Genomic DNA, 20,434 nt, shown 5'->3' with positions numbered 1-20,434 from the left:
TTTTTTCACAGAAGAAAAGCAAAAATTACTTTTTCCCATTCTGCCACAGGAGTAGTCACAACAGAGGTATAAAGGTGTAACATTTAAATATATACAAAAATTATTGTTGAGAATGGAGTATGAAAATGAATAAGCAGAAAGGAATTACTCAGCTGGAATATGACAGTTCACTGTGGTCAAAGACTTTTAACTCCCCACAAAAACACCACTTGATCCTTTGATATTCAGATATTCTTGCAGCTTATATGGCCTTTCGACAGGGGACCTCTAACAACCCAAACTTTTAAATATGAAGCTCAGAAACTGGCTTAAATAAGACTAAAAAGACAGAGTGAAAATGTGGCTTGAATAAATGATGGAAAGGCTGCTTAACTAGGTTTCAATGGCAGCCTGTATTTGTGTTTGTGGGTACATGTGACATATATATATATATAAACATCTACTGAGGCAACTTACAGAAGCATAAGTGGAGCTATGATTCCTGAGTAAAGTACTTTTCTGTAGACTCACTCTTACACAGAATGAAAGAGCGTGGAAATGACTCAGTATATGAAAAGAAAAAGGGGTCTGCTTCTTTTCCCTGATTGTCCTAAAGGTCTGTAGTCTGTCTGACCCACTCTGGGAGAAAGGGCTGTGTGAGAGCAGCCTCCCTTCTCCCCTTCCCTCCCACCACCCCAGCTGAGCACCTCCAGTTCTTGTCCTGCAAATCTGGGAGTGCAATTCTTCTCTGCCCTTGCAAATAATTCACATCTTTTATGATGCTCTTGTTCAGCATATTCTGCAGCCTACACTGGTAAAGTTGCCTAAGAAACAATGTTCATAATTTCTCAAGACTGTAAGACTTTTTGAAATTACTTTATAAGTAAATTCTGGTTTGGGAATCGGGAGAAAGCTGCATTTTATTAGAAGGTACAGTCACGTTCCTAACAATTTTTTAGCAGACACTCAAAGTTTTTAATGCTTTATTAATGGAAAATTTAAATTATGTTTTAGAAGGTGTTTTACAGATATCTGTTTTTTAAGCATGTGATATCAGTACAGTCTGTAAGTAGAAGTGCTAAAACAGTCAAATCTCTTAAATGGTCTTCCAGCACACAATCTTCTACATTTTCAATGCATTAGATCAACGTAAACTCTCAGAACCTGATATGTAGTGTATTTTAAACACTATAAAATAACTTCTTTCATATTCAGATCAGATGGTTTCATGGTACTCCAAACTGCAAAAAAATGTTGCGAATCTAAAGCAAATACTGCTATCTAGCCAAGGACTTATTTATTCTATCCATCCAATTACTGAAAGTTGAAACACTAGAGTTATTTTTGTGGGATATGATTGGGACTTTGTTAAAGATAAAAAGCTCAAGGGAGATGGGATAGGATACGCTTTGATTTTGAAGGAATAAAAACGAATTTACCATAACTAATTTGAAAAAAAAAAATCTAATGACTTGTAGAATTAATTGCTATGCTTCAGCTAAAATGCAATAATACCAGTTTTACAGAGAAAAGCATCCTACCTTAATATCTTTAAAAATTACCTCAGAATAGCTGTTTGTGTCTAAAAATGGAATACTTCAACTACAGTTGATTGGAAAAAGCATTCCACTTTGCACTACTTACTGATGTCTATTTTCAATATTTCTTCAATTTGCTTTCTCTTTATAATTTACCTGACATAGAATGCTTTATACCTATCTTCTGGGAAGTTTTACAAGACTAATTAAACAAAATGGACCCTAAATTGAAAAAGAAGGTAAGAAGGGAGAACATTTTGAGATAACTTATGGCAATGAAATGCACGTGTTTTCTTAACTAAGGGTCATTTTCTGCCTCTTTTTTGAATATATATGCATTCACTAAAGCAGAAATATATAGATTTTTAAAATACAGAATTAAATTTGTTAAATTTACTTTCCTTAAGACCAGTCACTAAATCAGAAATTGACATTGTGGATGCTACAGAAAAAGCCCTCAAGTGGTAAGGTTTATAGTTGATTTAAATAAGAGCAGTAACTCATATTAACAAACACAGATATTAAAATTAACAATGTAGTAGGAATATCAGCGTACCAAAGAATTTTCTAGTTGATTCTACCATACTTGCAATCATACATTAAGTAGCAGGGAAAGCCTAGTTAAGGGAAAATAATTTCTTGTCAGCTTTCATCTTTCAAACAAACACACAAATACCAAATCTCTTTGGTGAAAACTCTGGTAGACTATATTGTTCTTCTGCCTCAATGAGCCCAACTGCTTCACTCTAAGAAGGGGAAGGCTTGTTTTGTGAAGATAGGCACAAGACCATAAAATAAACCCCTCGGGATGCAAGCACTGTTATCATTTTTTTTCAGTGCAAAGCATGTATCCTACACAGTGATAAAGAATCCAAGAGATCTCTAGCTTAGTTATTCCAATGTAAATTGACTTTTCTCTTGTAATATTTGTCTGAATGTGCATAGCTCTGAGTTTTAAAACACGGAATCTCATTACACTTTTTTCTACTGGATTACAGAACCTTCTATGAGAAGAAATATCTTCCTTACACAGGTATTAATAGATCACAGTCAAATCATCCCCACCTTCAGTCAGATAAAATAGATGATTTTAGCTTGTTAGTCTCATTACAAAATAAGCTTTCAAGGCCTTGAGACATAGTGTATCTTACATTCCAATTACTGACTGGAAAACACAAATGACTCCTCTCAGCTGGCTACGCAGCAAACTTTATACAGACCCAATCAGTAATATTGTTGGTTTTCATTTATGTCCTCTCCAATGCTGCTAACATTTGGTGTATTTATATCAGAGGCATAATAACCAGACAGTGGGGTTAAACACCACTGTGAATGGAGATGAAGTCTGAGCTACAAAGTGGTTCTAATGTACAAAATGAGAAAAATCCTTTTTCTTTATTCCCCAAAGGCAACAGTATGCACTAATTGCATTATTTCACCATGATCCATCACTCATTAACTCAGCAAAAATCCATTTCTGAACATTATTTAGATTTTATTTTTCATTTAGAAATAAGTAAATCAGATAGTCCTATTAAAATGTTGTGAGAACTGACTGCTGCAGAAATTACTAAAAACTATTTACTTGAGATATATCTAAATTATACATTATAAATATATATTGCTTGCAGTACATTTATATCTGTGTTTACATATAGGCTGAAATTCAGAAAGGCTTATCTCATTTTGAAAGCAAGAAAAAATTTCCTATTTTTAAAATTTCTATCTACATTTGAGATTTATACATAAAAAACCAAAATAAGGCAACTTTGCAAATACAGTATTTGTTAGAGAAGCGAAAAAAGACATGCAGGAAGAAGAAAATGTGGTAGGAATCTTGGGAAAAAATCTAGTACAATAATAAATGAAAATAGTTTTATCATCTGATATAGATATTAGAAATATTTCTCTGCAGATGATAAGTGTGACTAGAATAGCATCCATTTAAAAGAAATTACATTACTAGTTCATCTCTGATGGCTATTGTGGGACTTATATTAGAGTAGTGCTATCTGCAATTTACCTTTTTTAACTAATAGCTCTTTGTTTTCTGCATGGATCCTTTTAAAATCTTTCATATGCTTTTAAGATATCACTTACCATTTAATCACTTTCCACTTACTCTTCACTCTCCAGGCTCCTTAGTCTTTAGCTACATTATGATTTTTCTCATATATATATATATTTGAGCATGTACACAGACTTGGTTTTTTACCAGTTCTGTCTTGACAGATGAACAATATTTTGCTTTAATATGCAGAGTATTGCTAGAAAGATCAAGTTATTTATTGAACCTTTAATCTGGTACATCCCATAGTGAAGGTAAGTACAGAACGTCCTGAGATTTGCAACGTGGTCCAAATGAAGAAACTGGAGCAGAAGAGTGCTGGTGAAAAAAAAGAGGGATAGTGAAATCATAAGGAAAGAGAGGAAAGAGAATGGAGATGACACAAACTTCCATTTTAAATGCTCTGTTTTGTTGGATAATACACTATTTTTTTCCTTTTTTTTTTTTCTTTTTATTTCTTTTTTTTTTTTTTTTTTTTCTGTGAGGTCAAACTGCACAGTGGTGGGCAGCAGACTCTGAGGTGTGGCCCTTGAAATAAATCACAGAAAGCTATGTGCAATTTCCTTCAGAGATATAATCCATAGCTGGCTATCCTTGTGATGGTCAAACCATTATAGCATAAAACTGACCCCAAAGAAGATTTCTGTAGAACAAATGATTCCAGAAGAGTATCTAAACAATTTTAAAACAGATTTCCTCCAAAAAGGTCCATGGATCCTTGTTTAAAAGACACAGAAGTGCTTTTGCCCCAGCTTTCCTTCTTCAGATCATTTGCTGTAAATATGTGCTTAAATGCTGTGTTAAATGGGGATCTTAAAAGCTATGACTGCTGTAAACCTCTCAATTGTATTGCCAAAAAATGGTGTCTTTGCAGCACTACTATTATTGCTAATATAAAAGCAGATGAAACTATTAGCCACTTTGAAGAGAGATATTATTCACAGAAAGAAATAAAATCCTTCTGAATATCCAAGGAAAAAGGGTAGTTTACTGAGTCTTTAGCATATGGATTTTGGATTAGGGTATAGCAAATATCTTTGTTATGATGAAAGTGAAAGGTTCAATTAAATGCCAGGGATAAACTCAGGAGCAAAATTTGCAAATCCAGTGCTCTCTGAGGCATGAGGCAATGCCTGTAAAGAACCAGCAGGCTGTCTGGGGAGGAACTGAGTGAAAGTAACACTGAAGATCTCATTTTCCCCTATCACTGTGATCACAATTACACCAACACTGTTAGGAGACAGAGGTCAGGAGAACAGGAGTATCCAAAGTGGCTGAGCCCTTTTTACCCCCTCCCCATTCAAGAGAAAATGTGTTAGGTATGAAATGAGCTGACCATAAACACCCTTTCCTAAAGCACAAACAAAACTCCAGCTCAAACAGCTGAGGATTTCTCAGGATTATGCCCTGGATCCTCAGGATTTTCAGCATTCTGTAGCCCCAAATTTTGAAGTTCAGGTGGGAAGGAGCTGAGGAAGGAAAGTATTATTTTAAATAACTTTCCTTCTATGAAGCAGCATATTCTATTGCTTTATACAAAAGACTGTGGAATGGGCAAAAGTCATGGACACCTCAAAACCCAAGAAATAAACCATGGCATTTCAAACTCTTTTTTGGACCTTGCTGTGCAAGGTAATATGCAACAGCTGGAATATATGAAGTCTCCTGTTTCCTAGTGCTTTATACAGGTGTGGATTAGTGGCATGGAATTGCTTTTCTGTCCACGTATTTAAAATATACTTCAGAAACTCAGTACCATTTGAACATAGAAGTAAAATCATTACCTGAAATACCACCATTTCTAAAAAAAATAAGAAAGTGTTTTCTACTTTAGAAAGATAAAAACTGTTACATACAACCAAATGTGTGAACACATGCACACACACATAGGCAAGTAATAAAAAAACCCCAAACTGTACATATATTTTTTCTTGGATTAGGCACAAGAAAAATGTTTGAGCCTCTTTATATTTTCATATTTTTATATTTTTAGGTACCAGCCATTCCAATCTCAGAGCTTCACAGTTGGCACACCAATCACACAATACCTTTCTTGGTAGGGCTTATCAAAGTATTATGGAATATTTATGTATGTGCTTTCCCTTTCCTTCCATTCTCCCCTTGTTCCCCTCCTTCCTTATGAATCCAATTATGATCAGATGACTCCTGCAGCCAGTTCATTGTACCAAAGCAGGTCCTGGTGCACAGCTCAGCAATGCAGCACCAGCTGGCAAGCAGGGGCATGAGCACACATTTAGCCAGTCTGCAGAGATGTTTAGTTCCTGGGGGTGCAGCTGGGGGAGGAGTTCACCTTCTCCTTTCTTCCTCAAGGACCTTGCAGGGCTCAAGCACCTTGCAAGCTGTGCTGGAGAGTTTGCTGGAGACAGGGGACTCTCTGCTGCCTGCTTTTCAGAAGGCTCACATTGAAATGGTGCAAAATATCAGGCAAGACCTTGATGTGCTGAGGAGGGATATGGGGTAGTGCAAGGGGAGGGTGGGCAGCACCCCCTCCAAAATTATACCAGACTGCAATGTTTGTAACCTGTGCTGGCCAGACAGATCCTCCATGGTCTGCTGGAGAGGGCAGAGCAGTTGCACAAGGATGCATTAGTGTGCAACCTATTTCTACACTTAGGAATACTCAGAGATATGACTTTAAATAATAGTGCAAACTACACCTGTAAAGTCAGGGGACTTGAATACAGAGCTATCTATTTCTTTGGAAAATCTGGAAGGTAAACATGGCTTGCAAACTCAGAAAGAGGAATAAATCCAAGGTGAGTCCAGCCAGCAATGACTTTACATATTTTGGACTTCTGCAGAAGAAAAACAAACAAGCAGATATTCCAAAAAACACAGATTTCATATCAAAAGTGCATGGGGAGACATATGGTACTTGAGACTTAGGAATTCCTATTTAGGGTAACCTTCCTCTGGAGAAGCTTGTGCCAAGCCTTCTAACCAAATGCCATTCCATGTTGTGATTATATGCAGTCACTACGGTGGGTTTTTAAGAGAAATTTTTATCATTAGGAGGAAATTTTTATTTCTGTGGTGCTCCCAAGCACATAAATCAGACTCACAGAGGAAACAGGGCCTGGGTCTTTAAGCCTGATGAGGAAATGTGCAAGACCCACAGAATTTCACAGAAGCTGTGAGAAGAATAAAAGGCATTGTAAAAAGCCCCATTTCCTAGAAAATTAGAAACATTTGAAAGAGTTACAAAAATATAATCACAAAAATATGAACACATTCACAGCATGTACTCAGAACTGATTAGAATCACATGATATAAAAGGGGTTTCATGTATGAACAACTAAATCAAAATTAGTTAAAATTCTGGGATGAATAGCTGAGGATAAAAGACTGCACAGGTAACACTTAAGATTGTTAGACTTTTTAAGATTATCTGTGACACTAAAACTAATTGCTTACACTCCAACCTCTTGGAGTTGGTTCCTGTGAGAGGACAAGGGAAATATCCAGCCATTTATCTCACCCACCATGTAAATGTCCTATGTAAATTAAAATATTGATCCTTATTTTTGGTTGGTTCAGCATTCCCCATTCTACCTACAATTCCACACAGAAGTAGAAGTGGCCTCAATAAGTGAATGCAGGAAGATAGTTAGGAAATTCGGATTTCATTTCTTCCTATACATTTAAAAGATTTTAACTCAGTGGGTTTCAGGTTTGAAGGCTATTGCTTTTTTTGATGTTTCTTAATATTGTTCTCTGCTTTCAAGAATTCAGAATGGACAGCAATCAGGGAAGGGGTTTACCAGACCTTTCAATAGATCAGTTACCAAATATGAAACACATAATAATTTTATATTAATCTCAGATAAAAGAACAATTAGCAATGGATCTGATCCTTTTGGGATAAGAATGATACACATTCATTTTGAGTGCCAGTGATATGGTGCAAGTGTAGCAGATATGCTGAGGCTCTATTTAGGGATGGTGGAATCTGTGGTGGATGTCAATGTCCAACTCACCATGAGTTCAGCTGGGAAGAGAACACTGGAGAGTGTAAGTATGGCACACAACAGAGCTAATTTCTCATTTTTCTAATGGGGTGTACTGTTAAAAATGGCAGCTAAGAGAGAAAGGGTAGAAGGGTTCAGTAGGTAAACTCTGCTCCTGGAGGTAAAGGAAAGTTGTGAGGATGTTCCTCCTCACATCATCCTTATTTTCAACCTGGGAAAGTTCATGGTGCAGGAGTGAGGTGAGGAGAAGGAGTACACCAGAGGTACAACTTTAATTTGATTCCTCCTATGTCAGAATGCATTTAAAAGATAAAAACAGTGAGAGTAGCCCTATAGGTTACTAATCTTTGCCAATAAATTGGACAGTCTCAAGTGAATGCTGTTGAGAAAAGACTCACAGCTGTGTGACCTCGAAAATCACTCATGTCAAGCTATGCTTTCTCAAGCACTTCATGGATGCTATGCAGAAGCTGGACTTTCCAAAGGCCATAGCTAGCAGTCAACTTGTGGAAGATAGCAGCATTTGCACACTGAGTTTATTAACATGGATGTAGTCACAGTGCCCCTGTAACTTATAAATTCTGTAATGCCTCTTACTTTCATCTCTCTACCATGCTGAGTCTTTGACACAGCATTTTATCCTTATGTGTTGACAAGAGGCATGAAACATTACTCTGAAATTCCATCTAGACTTAAATATTGTATTTAGAAAGCATGCTTATTTCAGCTGCCTTTTTCAGGTTTATTACAGGAAAGCAGGTCTTGTGAATAATCTGTTTAGCACATCAGTTCTTCACAGCTGGAAGAGAAAGTTTTCTGGATATTATTTAGTGTGTATGGGATAATAACTTTAGCAGCATTTCATGTTTTCTGTGTTGGATCCTGGGAATCTGAGAATCAGCAGAGGATTCACTAAAGAAGGTAAAAAGGATCCTAACAAAGACAGCAATCTGAACAACTTTTGTAGTGGTTGGAAATAGTGTGGCATGCACACTGTTTAGCTATATTAAAGATATCCCTAAATAACTTTATTTAAGGACTTGGAATTTCATCAGCTCAAGACTCCTGTATGTTTCACACAGCAATTGGCAACTATTTTCAAAGCTACAAAACATTGAGTTAATTAAAAATTAATAGAAAAGGAAAAAAAATCAAACTTTTACTAGGATTGTATAAGGCTCATTTACTGGTACCTGTGCCACTCTGGAGCTAATCTGCACATATGATTGTAAGAGATCTAACTACAGAATGGCTGTGGTTTTGGTAGCAAAACACCTAAGCATGTATCTTTTCTGCCCAGATAGAACCACTCAGATGGTGGTTGGATCCCTAGCACCTCCAGCTACACTATGGCTTTAAAAATCACAGTCCCTACACTTGCTGAGTCTGCATTCATGTCTGAACAGATGAAATTGTTCCTTGGGTGGAAGAAACAATTGTCACATTTCCTAAGCAAGTAAAAGAAGGACAAAATTAGAAGGCTCATGTGGATAAACCTGCTTCATTACTGAGAAAATTCAATGTCAATTTATGTTATGAGTATATCAGAAGTGAACTGATGAAAACTGTCTTCATCTAATCATTCAGCTCATGTTGGGTTTTCTGCAGTGCTCATGCTTAGCAGGATGCATTACCCAGAAACACCATCCATGTAAGGAAAATGGGAAAGCAGTGTCAGTCATAGTACCCAGCACACAATGTATTTTGTCATTTTTCACTGCTACTCTGATATTTCAGGTCTGCTTAGGAAGGTGAGCAGCCAGTTATCACTAGCCTGTTCAAGCACAGGTGTTCAAGATCTTACCAAAGCCTATCTTTGTTCTTAAAAATTACTAAAGTGTCTAGAGTTACAACATAAAACCATAATTCATTTCTTTGAAATAGCTTGATTTTGTACTCACTAGTATTCAGGCAATTCAACTGCATTTATCCAAAAAGGTTTAAAAGAAGGTGGATTCATAAAGGATTTGCTTTGCCTTTCTAGTTGAATATTTCAATACAGGTAATACTTTTCACTTCTTGTCCACTCTAATCTTATTTATTGTGCCTCTGACACCTTCCTTTATCCTTCCTCCAACTCGTTGTTTTAGATGAAACACTTCTATTGCTTTAACACTGAAAAGTACATTATTTCTGTGCTATCAGTGGCAACTTCCTGTGCCTTTATATATACAAATTAAAGAGTGGATTATCATTAATTATGCACTACAATTTTTCCTGGCAACAGTCTGAAAGTGACAAAACATTTGCTTTTGTCATAATTCTGTTAAGTGAACCCAAACTGAGCTGATGAAATTTATGACACTTAGCTGTGTTTTTAATTTGCAACACAGGGTCAGGATCATGACAGTGATTTTATTTTATTTTGCACTTTATTTTCAGCGATCCTTGTAAGGATGTTAATTAAATTGTTTGAACTAAATGGTTTTTCTAATTCAAACAACCTATATTTATTGCATATTAAGGAGAAATTTCTTGTTAACATTACTTAATTTTCTAACGGATCAGTTTAATAATGGAAAATGCTCTACACTAGGAAAGACAACTGCTTCAACCAGAATGATAATGAGTCAACTTTTCCTCAGAAAATAAAATTAACTTTGCTGCACATTCAAAGAATTATAAAGAGAAATATCTACATATTTGGAATTTTCACATATGCATATCAGTTCTGGACATAGAAAATACTTTTCCATTTATCCAGAACACAAGTGAGAATTTTCCATCCCAAAGAACATCTGTCATAAACCCTGTCCATACTTCATATTTAGTCACAACAAGTAACCAGTAAGTACAAATCATGAAAGAAACAGTTAGAATAATGTCATATCTCAAGAATATGGCAATTGTACCAAGCAGTACATGAGAGGTCTGGTTTGGCACTTGACTGCTCTCATGCAAAACTTTGCTCACCTAGGTGGAAGCAGGTTTTAGTGGCACTTATGGGAAGATAACCAACCCTCCCTAAAATGTTGTAGAAGCAGGGCCATTGAGAATAAGGACTTGCAAAATTATCCACTGTGTGTGGATAAAGGGAGGGGAAGTACAGACAGCCCTTCACCTCCCCAGGCAGCCTGACATGGGCAGCCAGATTTCACACAACATGCAGATTCTACTATACCCTCTACATAAAAATTTTTAGAAGTATAGAAGGAAAAGCAAAAGCATTTTAAACCTGTTCTCCATGTTCATGTTTATGCTAGCATGAGTTTGGGGTATGCTGACAAATGTTAGCTTAAAAAAGTTTGAATTATTTATACAAACATTATACATTGTGTAGCTCTATTAATACCTATATATATTTCATCAAGGCAATTACTGAAGTGATAATATACATATAAAAATAGGTTAAAATATAATTGTATTATTATGTATGTATAAATACCATAAATGACATAAACAATAAAAAATATATAATTTTAGCCAATTCAAATCAACAAAAAGATCAGATTTTTTCTAATTTTATACATGATTTCATTAATATTAGTTAGTAAATCTCATTCAGAAAAACACCACATTCTGACAGAAACTTACTTTTTTTGATAGGGAAATATCTTTAATAATTTTCTTTGAATGTTGAGCATGTTAGTTTTTTTCTCAAAATTACAAAGAAACCTGCCAGACCATTTCCCTGACATGTGACTGTTTATGAGCTCCAGTGGCTGTAATGTTTTGCACTTAATTAGATGGACAAGAGGAGTTAATTAAGAGTAAATTAAGAAAATTGTATTATTAAAAAACAAGACAGTAAAATTAAAAACAACAGAGACAGAACATTTGTGTTAATGTGTGCTCCATGGGAATTAGAGATCACTAAACTTTTATAATATAAAAAGGGGAAAACAACATTAAATCATCTTTATGTTTTCCATTTCGTTTATGCAGTCCTTATAGATGTCAGAATAAAATACATCTGATATATTTTTAATTTGGCATACAAAAATCAATGAACCTGTCTGGATCGTTGACCTCGCACCTTGGATTCTTATTTCTGAACACTGACAAAATAAATTAAAACATTTCTGGTTGGTAAATAGTAACAGTCCTTAATAACCCTCAAATTAGGGTTGCTGCTCTTGTGCAGAAGTAGAAGCCATCCAGTTTCTGCAAGGGTGTTTAAAACATTCTTTGCCCTCTCCATTCTCCCTAGCATCTTAATTTCATATTTTCTATTGGTACTTTCAAGTTGTTCTGTCATTTTAACTTTCAGCACTTGAGGCTAGAAATAGAATAATACATTAACAAAATGCATAAGTGTTTCATGAAATGGTCAGATGCTAGTTAATGGTCTTTGGCACAGAATACTTCTTTTTCCACTGAACTACAAAATTCTACCTAGATTCTGTTTATAGAAATGTAATGCACTTTCTCTCTCTTTTTTTTTTTTTTTCTCCCACAGCAATAGTAATTTTACTTTGATCTCACAGCAGCCAAACTATTAAATGTAAGCATGCTCATAAGCAAGGTACAAGGCAGGCACAGCCTATGATTTCTAGTAGAAGGTCATAACCCAGATTTTTTTTTTAAATAACTATTACAATGAGGAACAGAGTATAGCCACAAAAGGAATAGTTATAATTTATGCCTGACTTACTTCAGCAGAATATAGTTTATTTATAAACTGCTTATGGCAAACTCTGTATGCCCCTGTTCTATGCATGTGCTGAACTGTCTTCTGGTAAATTATTTAAATTACACCTAGCAGTAATTCCTGAGGACTTTCATACTTCATTTTCTCTATTAATGTAACAGGGAAAAGCTGCTTTGCAAGGATTGCTCTAAATTCCCAGAGTGTGAGTTCCAAACTCTGTATGTGTTGCATTATGCCTGTCAAAAAACTTGTCTTCTCCTGAAATTTATTACTGAAGTCTCTCCACTAGAACTACTCATTGAAGCCTTACGGAAAGCTCATACATGATTTAAGAAGCTAACAGCACTGAAAGAAATAGGTCAGGTAAAAAAACCCTGAATTTAAGCTACCTTCACTTATTACTTATGCAAGATTATGCATAATTTAGCACACTGCTGAATATGCAAGGGCAGAATAATTGTTTACCAAAATATTTACTCTGTGTTCGTACCTGTGTTTTAGTGAGATAAGGTGATTTCTCAGCCCTTGCTAATCACTTTAGAATTAGAAAAGGATTAAATAAGTTTTTGATTATGCTGATAACTGCATGACATTATATGTAAACAAAACTCATGTTTAACAACCTTTTTAAAGAGGATACCTCGTACATTAGACATATCAGGTTGTTGAGAGTGTGAAGTTTAACCTTTTTAAGAAAACTACCTACCTTTTGTATTACCTGCTTAACCCTTCACAAACACAGGTGTGAAGGAATATAACAATGAATGTAATGTCCCAGTCCTACCAAAAAACACCCCCACCAAGAGTGGTCTCCTGATTTACTAAAATCCAGATGAGAATTCAACAAAATTTCATGAGGGGACAGTTTACAAAATAGAAGCATACAGAAAAGTGTAGGTCTTGCATTAATCGACACATAAGTCTTTAACAACTCAAAAAGAATGTCAGAAGAGCCCTGGAAAATGAACCTGTTTAAAAAAATTTTACTTTTAGCTTTATGATTCAGGAAAAAAACCTGTTTCCAAAAAATAATGGATGTGAATATGGATCATTGTGACAAAAGTGATAGCTTATTAAAGGCTCTCTACAACTTCCCTTCATGTTAAAATAAGATTAGAACAGGTAGACACTCATGTGAAAATGATTATTTTATTTGTAATGTGCATTGCAAATGTAATAGCTTTGTAGTTTTAAAGCTGAGGAAGCATTTCTAGTATGTGCTTCCAGCCCAGAAAGGCAATCATGTCCTGGGCTGCACCTAAAGCAGTGTGGCCAGCAGGGAGAGCGAGGGCATTCTGCTGCTCTGCTCCAGTGCTCCACTGAGACCAGACACCTGCTGTGTCTGGCTTTGGGGTCTCCAGCACAGGAAAGACTCAGACCTGCTTGAGAGACTCCAGAGCAGGGCCACAAAGACGATCACAGGGCTGGAACTTCCCTGTGGAGACAGGCTGAGAGAGCAGGGCTGTTCAGCCTGGAAAAGAGAAGGCTTTAGAGTGCCCTAATGGCAACTTTCCAGCAGCTGAAGGGGCCCACAAGAAAGCTGGAGAGGGGCTTTTTAAAAGGGAATGCAGTAAGAAAACAAGGGGGGAATGGATGGCTAGCAGGAGAAGAGGTTAACCAGAGAAGTTGTGGGTACTCCATCCCTGGAAGTGTTTAATACCAGGTTGAATGGGAATTTGAGCAGCTTGCTTTAGTAGGAGGTGTCTCTGCCTATGGCAGAGAGTGTTGGAACTAGATAATCTTTGAGGTCTGCTCTGTCCCAAGCCATTGTATGATTCTATTAATCCTGCTCATACATTTAACTCTTCATCATTACTTTTCTAATAATAGACATTATTATACATGTCATCTTTAAATCTAATCACAAGTAGGATTCTCTCACCTACTAAACTCCTAGATTACACCTAGTTTAGAGTTTGAAAAAATATGCTTTTTCTGTGATCAGAGAGCAAAATTGCAGAAGGAAGGAGCATCAATAAAGAGGATTTCCACTCAAGAAAGATTCCCCTGATAGGATATATTTTGTACTATACAGAAATAGACATTTTTGTTTATAGGATGATGAATAACTAGATCCACTCTGCATTCCAGGTTACTTGTTTCTTCAGTGTAGGCATAGATTTATGTTAAAATTAACTTGAAAAGCTTAAGGCAAACCATAGGATTTCTCACTTCAAACAATCTTCTTTTAAGATTGTTCTGAAAAGGAACATTAGATTTGCTTAAATCTTTACATTCGCTACTTAAAAGCTTCAAAATAATTTGTCCCACATACAAAGCTAAAGGAGAAGATATTTTCTGGATTTAAGCTTTAGGAAAAAAATTCTAAGCTGAATAAATATTTTAGCAAAACCCGGTAAACATATTCACCTCATGCCTGTCTGCAGTCAGAAACCTATTCATGATTTGTCCCTTTAAATTCTTCAGAGATGACTTACACACGTAGGATAACTTTCATTACTGTACTAATGCTAGTATTTAAAATTAAATCTATGCAGTACTGTCAGTGTAATTAGGAAAGTTCATTTCTCCTCTTTGACTAGAAAGAAGACTTTTTTCTTAATAGTGTGTCAAAGTCAGACCTGATGAAGGCAAGAAATTTTGCATGTTAGAGATTGAACCAAATATGTATTTTGAGGCTGAAAGTCAGCAAAAGAAATTGAGCCCTCAGAAGAAAAAAATACTACACTGAACCATAGTAGATATAGAGAGCCTAGGTAAAAGGCAAAATCCATCTTACCAATTGAGAATTCAGCAAGAATTCTCCCTTTCCTTAGGTGGTCTTATTTTTGTTTTGTCTAAGATTAAATTGTGGTGGAAAGACTTCCACCTGTAAATCTTCACCTTAATTCTGAGGTGATCTGCAAAGAATAAAAATCAAAAATTCCTCATCATCTTACTTTAAAAAAATTCCACTGAAATTAACTTTAATTATTTGTCCCAGACACATCAAATGCATTCATATTTCTCCTTGTAGTCTTCACAGACAGTTTTACTCTTCTCTGTCTTCCAGCTTTTCTTTCCTTGAATGCATAGATTATATATAATACTTGGTTGGATCATGAGCTTTTTAAGTTTGCTCATTTTCAAGGCAATGCTTGGACATACATTTATCCTACTTGCTCTACCAGCTCTTGTAAAGCATTCAAGGATGTTCTGAAGGGAACAACCATCCTTATCAGAAATAGAGAACCATCATTGGCATAATTCTGTGGATTCTTCTGAGGACTGGTCATCATCATATGGGCACTCCTTGAAGCAACAGAGCTGAAGTTCTTGGTATCTTCTCAGTGTGAGACCAAGGAACATAAATTAGCATTTAGACTTTATCATATACGAGGCTTTCCAATGACTAGAAATGCCCATACATTAAGAAACTATTTATTTTTAAATCACCCGGCTGAGAGGCTGAGAAGTCTTGTTAGAGTTTTTAGAGGGAGGAAAAAAATCAACTTTAAATAGCATGTCCTGGGTCTGAGGGGGTTGAGATTAATAAAGCATAAACACTGTTGCAATAATAAGGATTCAGTTGGTGCAAAACTGCATGAGCACTGTCTCCCACAGCTTGTGTCAGTTCTGGTCTGCTCAATGAAGAGTGGGAGAACACAATTTACAGCAGCCTGAGAGAGACTGAGTGGGGGCAATTACTTTTCTTAGAGTGCCTGACTAACAAGCAGGGCTTGAAGATACTTGTCCTTGTCTCCCACCCCAATTCAAAAAGCCAGTCAAAGGCCTTTATACCAGTGCCACTCCTGGGAAGACACACGACCCACCCTGAAATTTGGGCACTTTGTGCCCAAATGCCTTGACTTCAGGGCTGAATACAAGAGGCTGCCTTCCTGATCTGGCTTGGTTGCAGGAGCCAGCTCACTTTTTTACTCTAAAGACAGATTTTTCTGGGGCAGACTATGATCAATGTGGGTCCAAAGAGCAATGAAGCTGGTGAAGGGTGCAGAGAGCAAGTGAGAAGAATAGCTGAAGGAGCTGGGATTGTTACCTGGAAAAAAGCAGGCTCAGAGGGGAATCTTATTCTGAAAGGAGGTTGTGAGATGAGGTGGGGGTTGGTCTCTTCTCCCAAGTAATAAGTGATAGGACAAGAGGAAATGGACTCAAGTTGCATGAGGGGAGGTTTAGAATGGGTACTGGGAAATATTTCTTCTACTGAAAGGATTATCAAATATTGGAATAGGCTGGCCAAGGAAGTGGTGGAGTCACCACATTGGAGGAATTTAAAAGATGTGTAGATATGACATTTAGGGACAAGGTTTAGTTAGCTGTTGGACTTGATGATTCTCAAGGTTTTTTCCAGCCTAAATTATTCTAAAAGTGCTCTGGAAAACTTGAGGGGTGGGAGGGAGGGCGGGAGGGAGGGCGGGAGGGAGGTGGAAGTATGGCATAAACCTTATCTCATTGTCAGGATGTATGTTTAAAGAGCTAATGTGAAAGTTTGGGTGCTCCTGTACCCACAACAGCCCACTGAAGAGGATGTTTCACCCCTCATTTGGGTTCTGCTGGGGGACCCTGGGCTTGTTCGGTGTTGGGACATTGGAGGGAACCTGCACCAAGGGTCAAGGTGGGCCCAGAGAGAGGAGATGTAGGCAGCAGCATGAATAATCCTGAGTCACAGAATCACAGAATGTGCTGAACTGAAAGAACCCTGTGAGGATCACTGAGTCCAACTCATGGCCCTGCACAGGACCCCCCAATAGTCACCCCACGTGCCCAAGGGTATGGTCCAAATGCTTCTTGAGCTCTGTCAGGCTGGAGCTGTGACCACTTCCCTGGGGAACCTGCTCCAGTGCCCAACCACCCTCTGGATGTAGAATTAGAATTTTTCTAATATCCAACCTAAACCTCCCCTGATACAACTTCAGGCCATTTCCTCATGTCCTGTTCCAGTCCTGTCACTGGTCACCACAAAGAGATAAGTGTCTGCCCCTCCTCTTCCACTTGGGAGGAAGCCGTATAATGAAACGAGGTCTCCCCTCAGACTTTTCCAGCTCTGAGCATTAAATAGTTTCAGATATAAAAATATTAATTTTCTTATACGTTATATAAAATATGCTCTTACTCCAATCCTTATCTTTGAAATCAGAGCTCTATAGCCCCAAACCCAAGCATATACATCCTGCCCTCAGAATTGCCTGAATATTTTGGATTTGTTTGGCATTGTATTAATTTCAATATTCTTGAGGACTGGTCTTTATTATATTTATGTTTAGACTTTCACATTGTCCCTCATTTTTAGACTTCCCTACAGTAGATCAAAGTATTTAACACTCCAGGTGCTGCATAAATTTTCTAGAGTCCTATTCAAAAGAATAGATTATGAAGTGCACTGCAAGACAAGTTTGCATTTAAGTATTCCTGGCTCTGCTTCTATCCCTGGGAAATTATTAACTCTGTAATCTCTGTGCAATATTACCACAATCTTCCAGGAGCAATGATTCTACCAGACAACATTTTTGAGGAAAGACATATGCAGTGCTGTTGCTCTTCATACATATATATATGTAAAACCAAAGGTTACCAGAACACAAATGCAATGAACAAAAAGCTGGAGCATTTATCACTGGTGGGCACTAAGCAGCAGACTCTGCTATTCCCCTCTTCCCTAAAACTGCAATTAATTAATGAAGTTATTGCTTTCACAGGGATATAGTTGTTGGGAAAAGAAAAAGTCCCTTTTCTAGCACTTATCAGGGCTAGTGGGAGGAAGTAAGGAATGAAGATAATAGTTTGCATGTTTCCTATGTTCTGTCCAGTTTTATTTCATTACATTGTAAATCATAAAAATCACAACGGTTTCTCCTGATTGGGAGGATTGCCTGCAATATAAAAGCACCCATAAATCAAAGCAGTGTGATCTCTTGGGTATAACTGTACTTTCTGCATCAAATCCACTTAGAAAAGAGAGAAAAAATGCTTTCTTAAAAATGCTAGTAATTAAACATATTCACCCCTCAATTCTTAGAGAAGGCAAAATATAATCGCTGTAAAGAAGCACTTGATTTTTTCTTTTAAGCAATGCTATTCTCAAAATGGAATTGCTTTCTAAAATAGAGACATAGGTTAGACTGCTGACCCCATGGTGCTAAAGAAGGCCATATTATCTTCCACATCTTACTGATGTCTGAATTTCCCAAGCTGTATTGCCAGCAGTGGCCTCCTCAGCTTTTCACATTAGGTCACTGGTTCAATTCAGATCAGAGACTATCAGTGACCTGGCTTAAATACACAGGAGGTCTGGTACATAGTTACAGGATATTGAAGGCAAAACAAAAGGTGTATGTGCACAGTTCTTTCACCATCTACTCACTTTCTTCTGTTCATCTGGTTAGGTTATTGGCTATTCTTGCCTTACAAAAGTTCTAGCACTGTATTAACCTATAACTCTGTATCCATTATAATGGAAGGAGAAACACAGGAGAAAGGATGAGAAAAAGGCTTTTTTGTTGTTGTTGCTGTGAAATTGTATTTGTTGTAATTGTTTTCTTTTTTTCTTTTTCTTTTTTTTTTTTTTTTTTTTTTTTTTTGGTAGATATAGCATTATTCTTTGGGTAGCATAAATCCTTATATTCAAGGACATGATTTTTGTAACAACAGCTTTGGAGAAAATATGATTGAATCACAGCAAATTTGGATATAGCCTTGGATTTTATAAAACTAACAACTTCCATAATTTTTGTTCCTCATGAAAAATTCATATACAAATAATTATTATTCTGCTTCATCCACCTTTTTCTTCCATATATTTAGCATAGTTATATATTGATGGTAGCTATATACTGAATTTCTGACTTCTTGTAAAGCAAAAAACTACTGAAATTAAGAAACACAAAACTTATTTGTCAATTCTTTGAGATAGAAAAAGATTTTCCATTACTATCTCTGTCTCATAAAACTTACAAAAGTTCATTCTCTTTAATGAACAAGCCTTATTAAAGTCTGAGATTATATTTTCACTGCTCATCACAGTCAGTGGGGGTTGTTTTGTGGACTCAAGTATGTTATGGCAAAAACAAGAAAAACTTTTTAACATTTTTGATATAAATATATTGATAAGAAAGATGGCAAAATACTAGAAATACATTATGATCTATTTCAAATTTTTATATAGAAATACTCAGGATGGAATTTGCACACCATGATTTTATTTATATATACATATGAAAATGCCTATGTCTCTCTTTTTATGACTTGGGTGATTTTATTTGTAAAAGGAAATGTTCATACATTCAAAAATTCTCAAGTTCTTGTAACATTTATACAACAGTACTTCTGTCACTTCTAAACTGACACAAATTGTCAGATTATTTGTCAAATTAGCCAGATAAAAATGAATTATGATCTTTCAGACAATGCTAAGGATTCAGATGATCCCTATCTGCTCTTTGACTGATATACCCATCATGATGTATGAAGACAAAAATACCTGAGAAGAAGAGTGCATGATCCTGAAGAAGTAGATATTATGGTTATTTGTTATGGCATATTTACTGAAGGGAGATGTATAGATTTTTTATTTGTGTGGAGCCTCGCAAGAAACAAAATTAGCTGATGAATGAGTGCTCCTTTTTACCTTTACATTTGTAATTGGGTTTTCAGAGAACATTTTTGTCATTTTTTGAGATCTCAACATACTTCACTCCTCCTGGATGTCAGCATCAGACTTCTGATTATATTTTGTACTTGGCTTGCTGTACACAGTCTGCTAGCCCTTAACATGTATTTCTGCCAGTATTTTTTTAAATTTCTTAATAAGTTCCAGGTTTTCTATATGCTCTTTATAATAAAGAAGTTTTTTCTAAAAAAACCCCATAACCACTTTCCCAAAGCTCTTGGATCTTCTGAAACATATAGAGCAAAACAATATATACATTACATAATTGACATGAATCCTCCTTTATATCATTGACTTATAGTTCTATATTGAATACTGCAACAAAATTTTCATTTTTTCTTTTGTTTTTTTCTTTTAATGATTTGGCACAAAAATTACACAAAATCTGTCTACAATCTCCAATTTTCAGAACTTCTATTTTCAGAATTAAGTAGCTTTTGCCATAGACATTAGTTACCCTAGACAGTTACCAAAATTATCCACCCAAATGGTGCTGAGGACATGAGTAGTTATTACATAGATTTCTGAAAATCCAATCTTATTTCGCCTACATTTTCCCCATAACCAAAAAAGCAAGCCCACATGGTAGGCAAATCTCAACTAACACAAACAGGATTGAGCTTAAAAGGAAAACTAAGAATGTG

Source organism: Erithacus rubecula (genome assembly GCF_903797595.1).
Source record: "Erithacus rubecula genome assembly, chromosome: 2".
Taxonomy (NCBI): domain Eukaryota; kingdom Metazoa; phylum Chordata; class Aves; order Passeriformes; family Muscicapidae; genus Erithacus; species Erithacus rubecula.
Note: the sequence above shows the minus strand (reverse complement) of the source record.